Here is a 12,385-nt window from a genome sequence, read left to right as displayed (position 1 = left end):
GGTTCAACATTAATTTCATAGGCAAGTTTGTCTGCTTCAGTTATAATTTTAGCAAAACTTTCATCTGAACGATATTTGTTACAGTAACTTATTACATCTTTAAGTCAATTGATACATACTTTGATGTTGATGTTAGGATTCTGCATCATTTTAATTAAGATGTTGATTTGATTCAAAATATCAAATTAAATTATCGTTGAACAAATAAATTTATACTTTTGTATGTTTAAAGCCAATAAATACAGTTCATGTGTTATGATACAATACCATGAAGAAGTATCTTTGGATATTTCCAGCAAATCATCAAAGATTTTGCAAATGTGATACCGTATAAATAAAATAAAATTATCGTCTGTTCCTCCGCACAGTGCAAGCTCCAAACCACAAGTACAAATAATAACTATGTTGCATTTGCCAGCTCGGATATCAACTAATTTTTAGAGCAATGTTCTTTTAACACCTTTCTGTCAATCACTAAAATAATTTATTAATTTATTGCTAATATCCTCCTTCATGTTCCGACAAACAACACCCGCAATTCTCAAATCTTATTCCTTTATGCTTTACCGATCTACACTGTTCACCATGCACTATAAAAAAACAGATGTTTATTGATTTATTGATGACCGGATGATTCTTGCTTTGCTTTCTCCCAAAGTCCCAATAAACCATTTTTTCGAGTTGTTATTTTTTTAAAATTATTTTGAGAATTTGGAAAAGTGCTGCTTTGCTTGCCAATGTGCCGCCCCCCTTTGGCAGCGCCCGCGTGCGGTGCACGCCTTGCACCCCCGCTTACGGCGGCCCTGGAACGGCCTTCAGTTAAATTAAAAAGAACAACATTTTTATGTGAATACCACCAACACAAAGAAAAACATTTATATGAACCTCTTTTTCTGGATGAAACGTGGGTATTTAGTAAAAGTACCATATGCAAAAAGACTTGGCAAGACGGTTCAGTAAACACTGATATTGGAAAAACTGGAGACACATTGTGGTTCACGCTGGAAATAAAAACGGTTTTACTGGAGAAGCCTCTGCAATTTTTAAAGCTAACAGCAAATCTGGAGACTATCATGATAACATGAACCAGGAAATTTTTGAAAAATGGTTCAGAGAACAGTTGATACCAAGTTTGCGAGAACCTACTCTTATTGTGATAGATAACGCAAGTGATCATAGTAGACTTGAGGTGTCAATTTAGTCTTCATAGGTATTCATATATTGCAATAAAACTTTACTCTATTTGTAGGAAAAAATCCCTCGAAAAAGTTGGACAAAGACAAAAATGATAGCATATTTAATTAAAAATGGGACTGATTATCCACCCAAGGCCATGGAAGACCAAATCTGGGAAATATTGGCTAACAAACAACCCCAAAAACGTTATCATTTAGATTTATACCCCCAACATCATGGGCATTTGGTATTGAGCATGCCACCTTACCACTGTCATTTCAACGCTATTGAAATGTCGTTGTCGGAAGTTAAAAGAAATTATGATAAGATCATTCCAAGAACCAGCTCTTCCCTTAATGATGTTCGGGCAACTTGGCAAAATGTGATTGATCAAATTCCGGTTGTGCATTGGAACAATTACGTTAAACATACTGATAAAATAGTAAATTGTGCTTGGGAAAATCAAAACAATTTAAGATATTTCAGAACAGAATGAAATTATTATTAATGTTAATAATTCGGATGATAGGAGAGTGGAAGTGAGGATGATAACAGATGACGATATGTTATAACTTGAAACTTTTTCTTATTAAAGCGTCCGTTTTTTCGTTTTTTAATAAAGTCCAATGAATTAATTAATTAAATGGTTCAGTTTATAAAAAAGAAAAGTCAAAATTTACCATTTTTTTGTTGATGTGTACTGTATATATCCAAAATAAAGTTGTTGTATGAAATATAACCATAGAAAACAGAGGACGTACACTACTAATTAATGAGTCTCCCGACTTAGAAATTCAATTGACAAAAGAATTTTTTTATTGACTTTCCTTGTTTGGTACCTGTATCTTTCAAAAATTGCGATTTTGATTTATCCATAGTAATATATTCGTAACCTAATCACCTACGAAAATTTACTAAAAAATGTAACATTCTATAAGTGTTTTTGACTAGGGGTATTTCCAGGACTATAGTAATTTGTGATGATCTTCTGTCACCGTTTTGTCATATTTAGATGCTGCACCTACATATGTGCTACTTAGATCAAGTTATTAAAAATCATGATCATGCACTGAGTCAGTATCGCAGAAACCACAGCTGTTTTGTTGTTTTTGCAAGGCCGTCCATTGGAGTAGCCCCAAAATCGCCCCCGACAGGTGCATCATCCATAACGCGGGAGCGGTGCATTAGTGTTGAATGGCAGGCAATGAAGCTGTTATTGACCACTGGTCGAGAGAGTGGTTTTTTATTCCGACAAATCATTGTTTGCGACGGACTGGGTTTTGATTGAAATATTATCAAACTTGGAAAAATACACAGCCGCTCCATCGCTTGCTTATCACAATAAATCGCTAATGTGCTTTGAAACCCGTCTGATGAAACGTCCATAATGGATTTTTACCTTTTGTAATAGAATTTCTCGATCAAAAATGATTTATTTTTCGTTTTATCAGAAATCTGTTTTGAAGGTAATGTATTCAATGAAATTATTCACAATATGCGCTTTCAGGGCGCGATAAATTTATTAAAGGTAAGGCGGTAACAATCATCTAATATTCAGCCATTATACAACGTGGTATTGTTGGCGGTTATAATAAAAATACTGAATTTTATAAATCTTCAAAAAGACAATAAACACAGGTGAAATCGAAATACAGGATTCAGATTTAATGTTGGCTTTGGTTGATTTTCATTTAGCGGGACAGAATGGAACGGAAAAACACTGTTAGTAGAACAAGAGAAGTCACATTTGAGCGTTAATCAAATTTTTCTGTTGTAAATAAATAACTGTTTAATTTTTTAACGAATGCTGTTGGGGGTCTATTATTCGTTTACCGTTAGCCATTTTGAAATCGTTTAAGATGAAATTTATAATGTAGTTATCAAAAGTTACTGATAGATTTAAAAATTATTGTCAGTTGCTGAAACCTCCCCAAGAACAATTAAAAGAATCCCAAGTACTCTTATGGCTTTATTAAATTTTTTTTTTTTAAGACAAACTTAATTATATATATCATAGTTTTTCGTCGTTCTTTAACATTAGCTAATTATATGATTTAATATTCTGTTTCACATGTTGAATGCGCTCTAACCGTGCTAATCTTTATGGAGAAGCCAAAATGGATGTGCCAGACTCCAGAAAAGAGATTGGATTGTTGTTGAATCGTCTGTGCTCTCAAACTTTCGAACTTGTCATTGATTAGGCGGTGAATTCCCTCCATTTTCGTATGAAAACGAAGAGAGATGTCACTTACGCGCCAGGGTTTCGCGTGCTAATGACCGTCCTCAGGGCGTGCGCCATGTCACTTGCATCCATGCCACACTTTACTCTGTTATTTACATGAATAAAGACTCCGCAAAGCGATAATGGGGATTTTTACTATCGCATAAGTGTCTGCAAGTGGATTTATTTGAATAGAGAGAAGGGTACACATAGGGGAGATGTGTAATCACCATCACCGAGAAGACGCATGTTTGTTGTCTTCTTACTTACGAGGTGTTGGCAAAGAGATTAAGTCGAGTGAATGGTGCGCTGTTTTACAATTGTCCCATTCTCTGTTTGTGATTTTGATTATCTTGCGAGTGGTTATGAAATGTTTGCTTACATCTCCATACGTTTTAGGGGGGCGTTTTTGTTTGCCTGATAAATTAACAGCTTCCTAAAGACAAAATTATCGATCGATAATTGACCCTCGTTTCCGCTTTTTAACCAAATTTAATTAGGGACCTGTCGTGATTAAGATGTTATCAACAGTGAAATTTCACTCGCATGAAATGCGTTGTTAGGGCTGAGAATTTGGATTTTGGCAAATTGATACAAGCTAAAAATATTAACGAATCGCACTGCTTTATATAGTTTAGTTACACCCACTTTCTTTTACACTGACTTGCCCTAAATGAAGAAAATTTATTATCTTGTTACATAATATTAAAAATTTTATTCAAACCATCTGTAAATTTAGTCCTTGACAACTAACTCAAAAAATGATATTATTCTTAAGGAATGACATAAGAATTCTCTAGTATAAGAACAATTTTGTTATGTTACACTAGACCTTTTTCATATGGAACTGGAAAATTTTCCAAATTCATTTAAAAATATGAAATTCATATCCAGGGACAATTATGTGGCAGATTATGCAATTAAATTGAACCTACAGCTGATGGTTTAAAAAAAAAAACGGGACAAAGGACAGTGACATGAACGTCATATTCCCATTGCTTTTCATTGATCTATGAGAACCTGATTTGCGCATCTTGTCCCGTTTTTTGTGAAACCAGCTGTATATTTTTAGTCCATATATAAAACCCTCGTTTATTCTCTTGTTTCTTCTGGTGGACAATATGGTGATTTTCCATGAAAATTAAATGAGACGTTCATATTTTGGTTCTTATGCAACATCACATCAGTAAACCGATGATGAAATTGTAAATATATTTACTTACTTTAAAACACCATGAACAAGCTTGTGTGTTACCTATTAAAAAATATCAAACTCCTACTAATTCCTTCCTTAAACAAATTGACTTATAACCGTCAAATTTTAATTTTGGTTTTTGAGTACCTATGCTGTATGGGTTCAAAAAAAATTTCGTTCAAAATTGTGAAAATATTCAACTGATTCTAGAAACGGACTCGGCGCTGCAAAATTTGCTTGGAAACCGAATTTCAGTCAAATGAGAATTTTAGTATTCTGAAATTTTCAGGAATTAGGTCATGTCAACCTATCTCGCTTAAATGGACTCCAATAGGTAAATAGACTCCAGTTTATCTGAAAATTAGTCTCCTTCCCAATTTGACCTTTTGAATAAGAATTGGAGTTCAAAAGGTGTCTCCGGGACTCCCTGAAATTTTTTTGAATTTTTTAAATCGTCAACACTTGCCAAAAAGGACACTGTCCGACAAATGCGTGTGGCAATTCCAAACGAATGTAGAATCCGGCCTGAAAATCACTAATTACGACTGAAAAATTAAATGGATCAAAAATCAGAACCCGGAATTTTGACCTTCAAATTTTACACTTAGTTTTTGACTATGGGTTAAAGAAAGATTTCGTTTAAAACAGTGAAAATATTTAACAACTGATGCCGGAAACGCACTCAGCGGTGCAAACTTAGTTCAGAAACAAAATTTGAGTCAGATAGGAATTTTTTGTGACTTGGTTTTTGGAAGGAATCGTATTGTGAAATTTTAGTTAGTAATTTGACCTCCCTAAACAAAAATCAGAGCTGAAAAGATGTCTCCGGGACTTCCTGATTTTTTTAAATTTTTTTCATTCTTTGATTATTCCGAAAAATGGCACCGTCCGATAAATTCGTGTGTTGGTTCTAAACGGACATTGAATCCAGCTTGAAAATCAATCATTGTGACTAAAAAACTTCAAAAAATCGAATCGTCAAAATCTAAATGCGGAATCTTATGCCGGCCGGACTTCCAGATTTTTTGATTTTTTTTTAAATATCGATTTTTCCGAAAAATGACACCGTCCGACAAATCCCTTTGTCGATTCCAAAGAGTCGTATAACTAGGCCGGAATATCAACAAATACGACTAAAAGCTTCAAGAAATTAAATGGTGAACATCGGAACCCGGAACCTTGAGTTCTCCCGGACCCTCAAATTTTACATTTGGTTTTTGAGTATGGGTGAAAGAGAGATTTCGTTTAAAATAGTGGAAATACTTAACAACTCATGCCGGAAACGCACTTAGCGGTGCAAAATTAGTTCAAAAACTAAATTTCAGTCAGATGGGAATATTTTTATTTCGTTTTTTTCGAAGGAATTGTATTGTGCAAATTTTCATGAGCTATGTGACTCCGATTTTTCTGAAAAATTGCTCACTTTAGTAATTTGGCCTCCCTAAAAAAATCAGAACTCAAAAGATGTCTCTGGGACTTTCTGATTTTTAGATTTTTTGTAATTTTCGACTCCTCCGAAAAATGACATAGTCTGAAAATCAATCATTGTGACCAAAAGACTTCAAAAATCGAATCGTCAAATACCAGATATTATGCTGTTCGGACTTTCAGTTTTTTTTTTATTTTTTTTTAAATTATCGACTTAACCGAAAAATTGCAAATCCTTTTGCCAATTCCAAAGAGTCATTGAACCAGGCGGCAAAATAAACAAAACCGGAACCCGGAATCTTATGATGTTCCGGACTTAGGTATGGGCCATCCAACTTCAAACTTGTTTTTTGAGTGTTAATTAAAGAAAGATTTCGTTTAGAACAACAGGGTAGTTAAACATATTGTCAGTTTCTTGTTGGGAAAAGAAGACTTCGTATATTAAGAAAAAATGGACAAAATATAAACCCCGCCCACCCACCTCTTCTCAATTGTAACGAATGCTTTATTCATCGTGAGCTAAAGGGCGGAGTTTAGTTGCAAAATCCTCCTCTCTTTACAAGAAATTACCATATGAAATATATTTTTAAAAAGGTACAATTTTTTAGAGAAGTATTGATGTTAGGATTAAACTCCGCCTTTCGGTCTGATTACGAATGAAAATCTCATCACAATTGAGATCGGGCGGGTGGGTGGGGCTTAATTTTCGTGTTTTTTTTTAATATGTAGTTTACTTTTAAAAACGGGGTAGTTAAACATATTGTCAGTTTCTTGTTGGGAAAAGAAGACTTCGTATATTAAGAAAAAATGGACAAAATATAAGTACCGCCCACCCACCCCGTCTCAATTGTGACGAATGCTTTATTCATCGTGAGCTGAAGGGCGGAGTTTAGCTTCAAAATCCTCATTTCTTTACAAGAAATTACCCTATGAAATATGTTTTTAAAAGGGTAGAATTTTCTAGAGAAATAATATGTTACAGTTAAACTGCGCCCCTCGTCTGATTAGGAATGAAACACTAATCACAACTGATATCGGGGCGGGTGTGTGGGGCTTAATTTATTTAGCTTTTACTTTTAAGATTTTTACTAAAAGTCCCTCTATACCTTTAATAAAGTAATCATGTATTTTTAATTTATTTTTGAGAGTAGCTCTCATACTTAAAAAAATTGGTCTAAAGTTAATAGTCAGAAGTCCCTTTGTTCCTGAAGTACAATGAATTAAAAAAGTACAGTTTCATGAACATTGGTTTTGTAAATTTTATTCTGCTTCCTTTATTTTTCAACTTTAACAAATTATTTTTACTAGAAACGGACTCAGCGGTACTTCTTGTTAAAATAAAACACACCGTATATTTAACGCTTCAAAAATTCTTAAATTTATGGAGAACTGTTTAATTTATTGATTCCTGTTTTCAGGTGGCACGAATGTGAAGATTACCCAAAAATTATTTTGCTAATACCTACTCGTCAGTTAGTACCGAATTCTGGTAAAAGTTTCTATGTTAAAATACAAAAATTTTCGCTATTTATAATTAAATTAATTATGTATTTTGATTCAATACAAAAGTAATATTACCGGCATATGTTGGTACACAAATTCGAATCTTTTATAAATTTGTTTGGTGCTTTTATTACTTTTTGATAAGCTTTTTTTTATCATAAAAATAAAGCGAAAAAGTTATTTCGGTTAAATTAAATTTCAAATAATTATTTGTAGAAGAAACAATTTAATATCTATTCAAGTTCTTAATCAATTGAAGTTAGAAAAATAAGTGTAGTATTTTGTGTTATTTTTGGATTGTTATACAACAATGGTAAAAATGTGTTTATAAGATATAATTAGAAGCATGAAAAAAAATTTAAAACAATTATAACGTATTTGTAACGATTTTGATTAAAAATAAAACATCCTCAACAGATATCAACAACGTTATAAATATTGTTATTCGATTGGATACTTTAAATATTTGCGTCAATCCTGGTTGACGACAACAACCGTCAAATATTACAAAATATACTTACAGTGATTAAATGCACCGTTTTCACATCTTGCTAAAAAATCGTTTGTAGAAAATTTTCCTTTATTAAAATCCACACATATTCCATGAATTCGAACTCGACAACGAATAACAAATAAACTAAATACGTCATGAATTAGTTTAAACAGTTTGACCAGAAAATATCCGATAAGTTTGATAATTTAATTAATGAGTAAAAATTTCCGTCAGTGACGGTAATAATTTTGTCACCATAATAAGTAAAGCCACTTCTAATTTATTTTAAGAAAAACCTTTGCTTACCTTAGCAACATTCAGAATTATTGTTTAATGCACAAGCATCAACAATGACTATGAAAAATGGCGAAATTATAGATAATTATATAATGACTCACCGGAACTTCTTTGTTTTAAGAAACCTGATTTTTTAATGTTGGCTATAAATTTGGCCTAGATGTATAAATTTGCGGATTCCCAGAGTCCCCATTGTCTCTCATCAGAAACAATTGTTTTGTTCCCGTCTAGTCACTCATTTCTGTCAAAAATGCTAATATATTCTTACTTCAATACTCAGAAATTAGTGTTCGATGGACGGCGTTTTAAATTAGGCCTGTGGCTAAAATAATTTTGATAAATATTTTTCACTCATTCAAATTGAAATCTTGAACTGGTAAACCAATGAACTTTCGATAATCCTTTTTATTTCACGCTCACTAACTAAAGTTGACTTTTGCTTAAAATATAAAAACGAATACTTGTAGGAGGTCAAGAACTGTAACATTTAACATAATCTGTAGTTTTCACGTTTCACTTTAGTAACTCTAGTTCGACAATTGAAATTTTACTCAACATAACGTATTCATGATAAACAGAATTTATTAAAATATGTACATAATGATGAATGCAATCCGAGTGATTCAAATAAACCTGACCCTGACCTGTTTCGTAGTAAACCAATTTACTACATGAGTAAATTCGCGTAGAATGACAATTATTAATAGCCATTTGTGAGCTGAAACTTTATTGTAAGAAATAACGTCTAGTTCGAATTTTAAGTTATTTTTGAAGGTTGTGTTGACAATTTTTTAGAGTCTTAAGATCCCCTTTTGGGAAAGAGTTATGACCTGCATAAACCTTCCACGACAAACTTTCTCCAAGTGCCATTTATTGCTTTATAAGGATGCCCCGTTCCGGACCTTCGTAAATTATGTTGTGAACCGGTGTAATACGAGCTATGGGAGTTTATCGCAGCGAGGGTGGTTGTTTGATCGGTGTCGATTCCGCCTAATCAATTCCAGCCACTTTAATTACTGACGCGTGTAAACACAATTTTCGCTCGGTGTAGTTCCGGTCTATATTGGGGCGGTAAAATGACCACTTAGAATAACCTAAAAAATTGTAAAACCTTCTTGGAATACGTAACATCTGCACCCGACAATGGCACAATGGTGCTCTTTCAGTTAAAAAGAAAATGGAACGAAACTCTTCTAGTACTAGGGTTGAGTATTGCTTGCAATAATCGTTTCTTCTTGTGAGGGTGGTTTATAGGGAGGAAATCGGATTTTTCAAGCCCACTTCCATTCGCATAATGCCCTTTTGGTATAAATACCGTGTATACAATGTTATTTTTCAAAGAGCTTTCAGGATAAACCACGATTAAATAATAAAGTGCTGTTGTTGGTATTGGCATAATTTGTAGACTTGATGTCGGAAAAGTGGAAGGGTTGTTGGGTGGGGTGTCGACGGGTGCATTGGGGAATTAACAGTAAATTTGTCACAGTAATACGTGAAAGTAGAATTTCGAGGTAACACAATATTTACCATTGCTGGTCAATAAAAATGCCATTCACAAGATTATTTTTGTAAACAGTATTTTTCGTTTGTGCTTTGTTTACATTTTTTGGATATACAATCGCTCAGAGAAAATGAAAAATACGATAATCGTTTATTCAGCGTTTTCATTAATCAAAACACATTAAAAAAAAAATTAACATTACAATTTTGCTGTCCTGGTTTCTGTTTCTCTCTTTCCCTTCTTCTTCATTCTATTTCGAATTTAATTGGTGAAATAAAGGCTTTAACTTATTTTTTTAATGGTATAAGTTAGCATCACATTTAACGTCATTAAAAAAGAGTTCTTTCCTGACTCCTCTATAGCTATACATATTTTACACAAACAACTCATTAAAAAATTTTAAATACCATAAGTTACAAACTTGGCAAAAATATTTTTACCAGGAAAATACTCCACTGTTTCACTAACGTCTGTAAGTACAAATTATTATTGATATACTACAGAACTAAAATAAAAGTTTTTTTTGGCAAAATCTTGAGTTATAAATTCCAATAAAGTGGAAAATACCTACACATAAATAGTAACAAAATTCGAATCATATGTTAAAATCCTTCTATTTAAAGATTACTATAAATATATAGTATATAGAAACTGTTATCTGCAGTGGTAGGATAAAATCCATTTAATCAAGTTACTCGTATTGAAATTAACTACTGAAATCTACGGCTAATACTAGAGCAATAAATTTATCAAATTTTGCAGTCATAAATGAAGTTTTGTAAGCGTGAATGTCGGCTGAATCACTATTATCTATCCATCATAGTAGCGGACTTCACCTTCGTATGGTAATAATGCTTTTATCTCACTGGTAACGTAAATAACTATTACTTAGTTAATTAAAATTACTTAATAGACACACGTAGTGTATAACACGAAAGCAAGCAAAGTGTCAAAAGTGACACCATGTAAATTGCTAGTTCATAGTTATGCAGAATAAATTAATTATTAATTATTTAATTATGATTCATCAACGTTATTTCATTAATGCTCGAACTATCTAAGCACCGGATATCATGAATTAGGTAGGTACTAGGCAATTTTTAAATAATTATTAAAAATGTAACAATGTTAAAGTCGTGGAAAACTGTAGACTAGAACTCTGGTCTCACTAGTACTGGTATTATTATAGACGTATCAATTACACATACCATACATATCATATTTGCGTTTAATAATAATAATAATAATGATATTTTGTCAGTATTTTCGGTCTCCCCAAGTAGCTCTAAGAATCATTTGATGCTCACAAATTTGTAGTTTTTTCAGAATTTAAAAAATTTTTGATCTATACTAAACTCACTTGAATAAAAATTCGAAAGTATACGAATATGTATAAATATGAGAGTAGAGTCCTAGAGTCCAATTTATATTTCAGACAAAGTGAAAGTGATAGTAAGTAAAGTAAACTCACTTGGCATACACCTTGTAAAACTTTTATGACTTAAGCGGTTTCAGCTAAACTGGCTATTGTATAACTTAACTCAATTGACATGTACCTAGTAAAACTTTACAGCTCCATTATGGCAAAGTCATAATCCTTGCGGTTCGGGTCCATAAAGCTTACAATAACCAGTTTGGCTTAAGCCGTTTAAGTTTACTATGTGTATGTCAAATGAGTTTCGTATACAATTCGATGATTCTATGCCTAGTAAAGTGCCTACGCCAAATATTTATATATTTCCTGAAAGCTAAAATTTCGTCAACAGGTTGGTTAATAAGTATTCTTTGTTTAAATAAAAAGAAAACTGAACAAAAAAAACAGTAATGATTTTTGGGTAATTTTATAAATTTATGTAGACGACAATATTTAGAATATAGTGCTCCAAATATTACCCTATGCTAATTTGCTATACCTATAAAATAAAATTAATAGTCTTTTTATTTATAAAATTATAAAGAATTTTTATCTTTTATTGAATATAATAATAATAATAAAGAAATTTTCATTTGAACGCTGTCTTAAGTAATTTAATTTTTTTTTTCATTAATTTTATGTTTTCACTTAAAATAGTTCAAATCATTACTTTTTCATTATTCATACTATTATCAAGATTCTTCCTAATATTACCACTGGCAATGATAGAAACATAACGGATGGCAATACCTATAAGGAACACTGTAGACACTGTAGTTATTAAACTTTATAAAATATGCAGCCCTAGTTTGTTACGTTTGTTCAAAAAGACGAATGTGTCGTACTAGAACATGAAAAAGGCTAGGTTATGGTACAGCAGCACAATTCTATTGCCTTTAGATGCTATAAAATAATGACTTCAAGTTCCTGAGAATTTTTACTATTAATTATTTGTTGTCCGTTATAAAGACAACTTATATATTAAACTCACTTGACATACACCTTGTTAAACTTTTATGACTTAAGCGGCTTAAGGTTCATGGACTCGAACCGCAAGGATTATTATTGTCCAATCATGCCATCCATGATGGAGTTGTAAAGTTTTACTAGGTAGGGTAAATGTGTACAAGAGTACGCACTTAGTGTAAAACTGTCAA

Source organism: Zophobas morio, unplaced genomic scaffold (genome assembly GCF_036711695.1).
Source record: "Zophobas morio isolate AGI-343-1 ecotype UQ-CSIRO unplaced genomic scaffold, CSIRO_AGI_Zmor_V1 ptg000005l, whole genome shotgun sequence".
NCBI classification, from domain to species: domain Eukaryota; kingdom Metazoa; phylum Arthropoda; class Insecta; order Coleoptera; family Tenebrionidae; genus Zophobas; species Zophobas morio.
Note: the sequence above shows the minus strand (reverse complement) of the source record.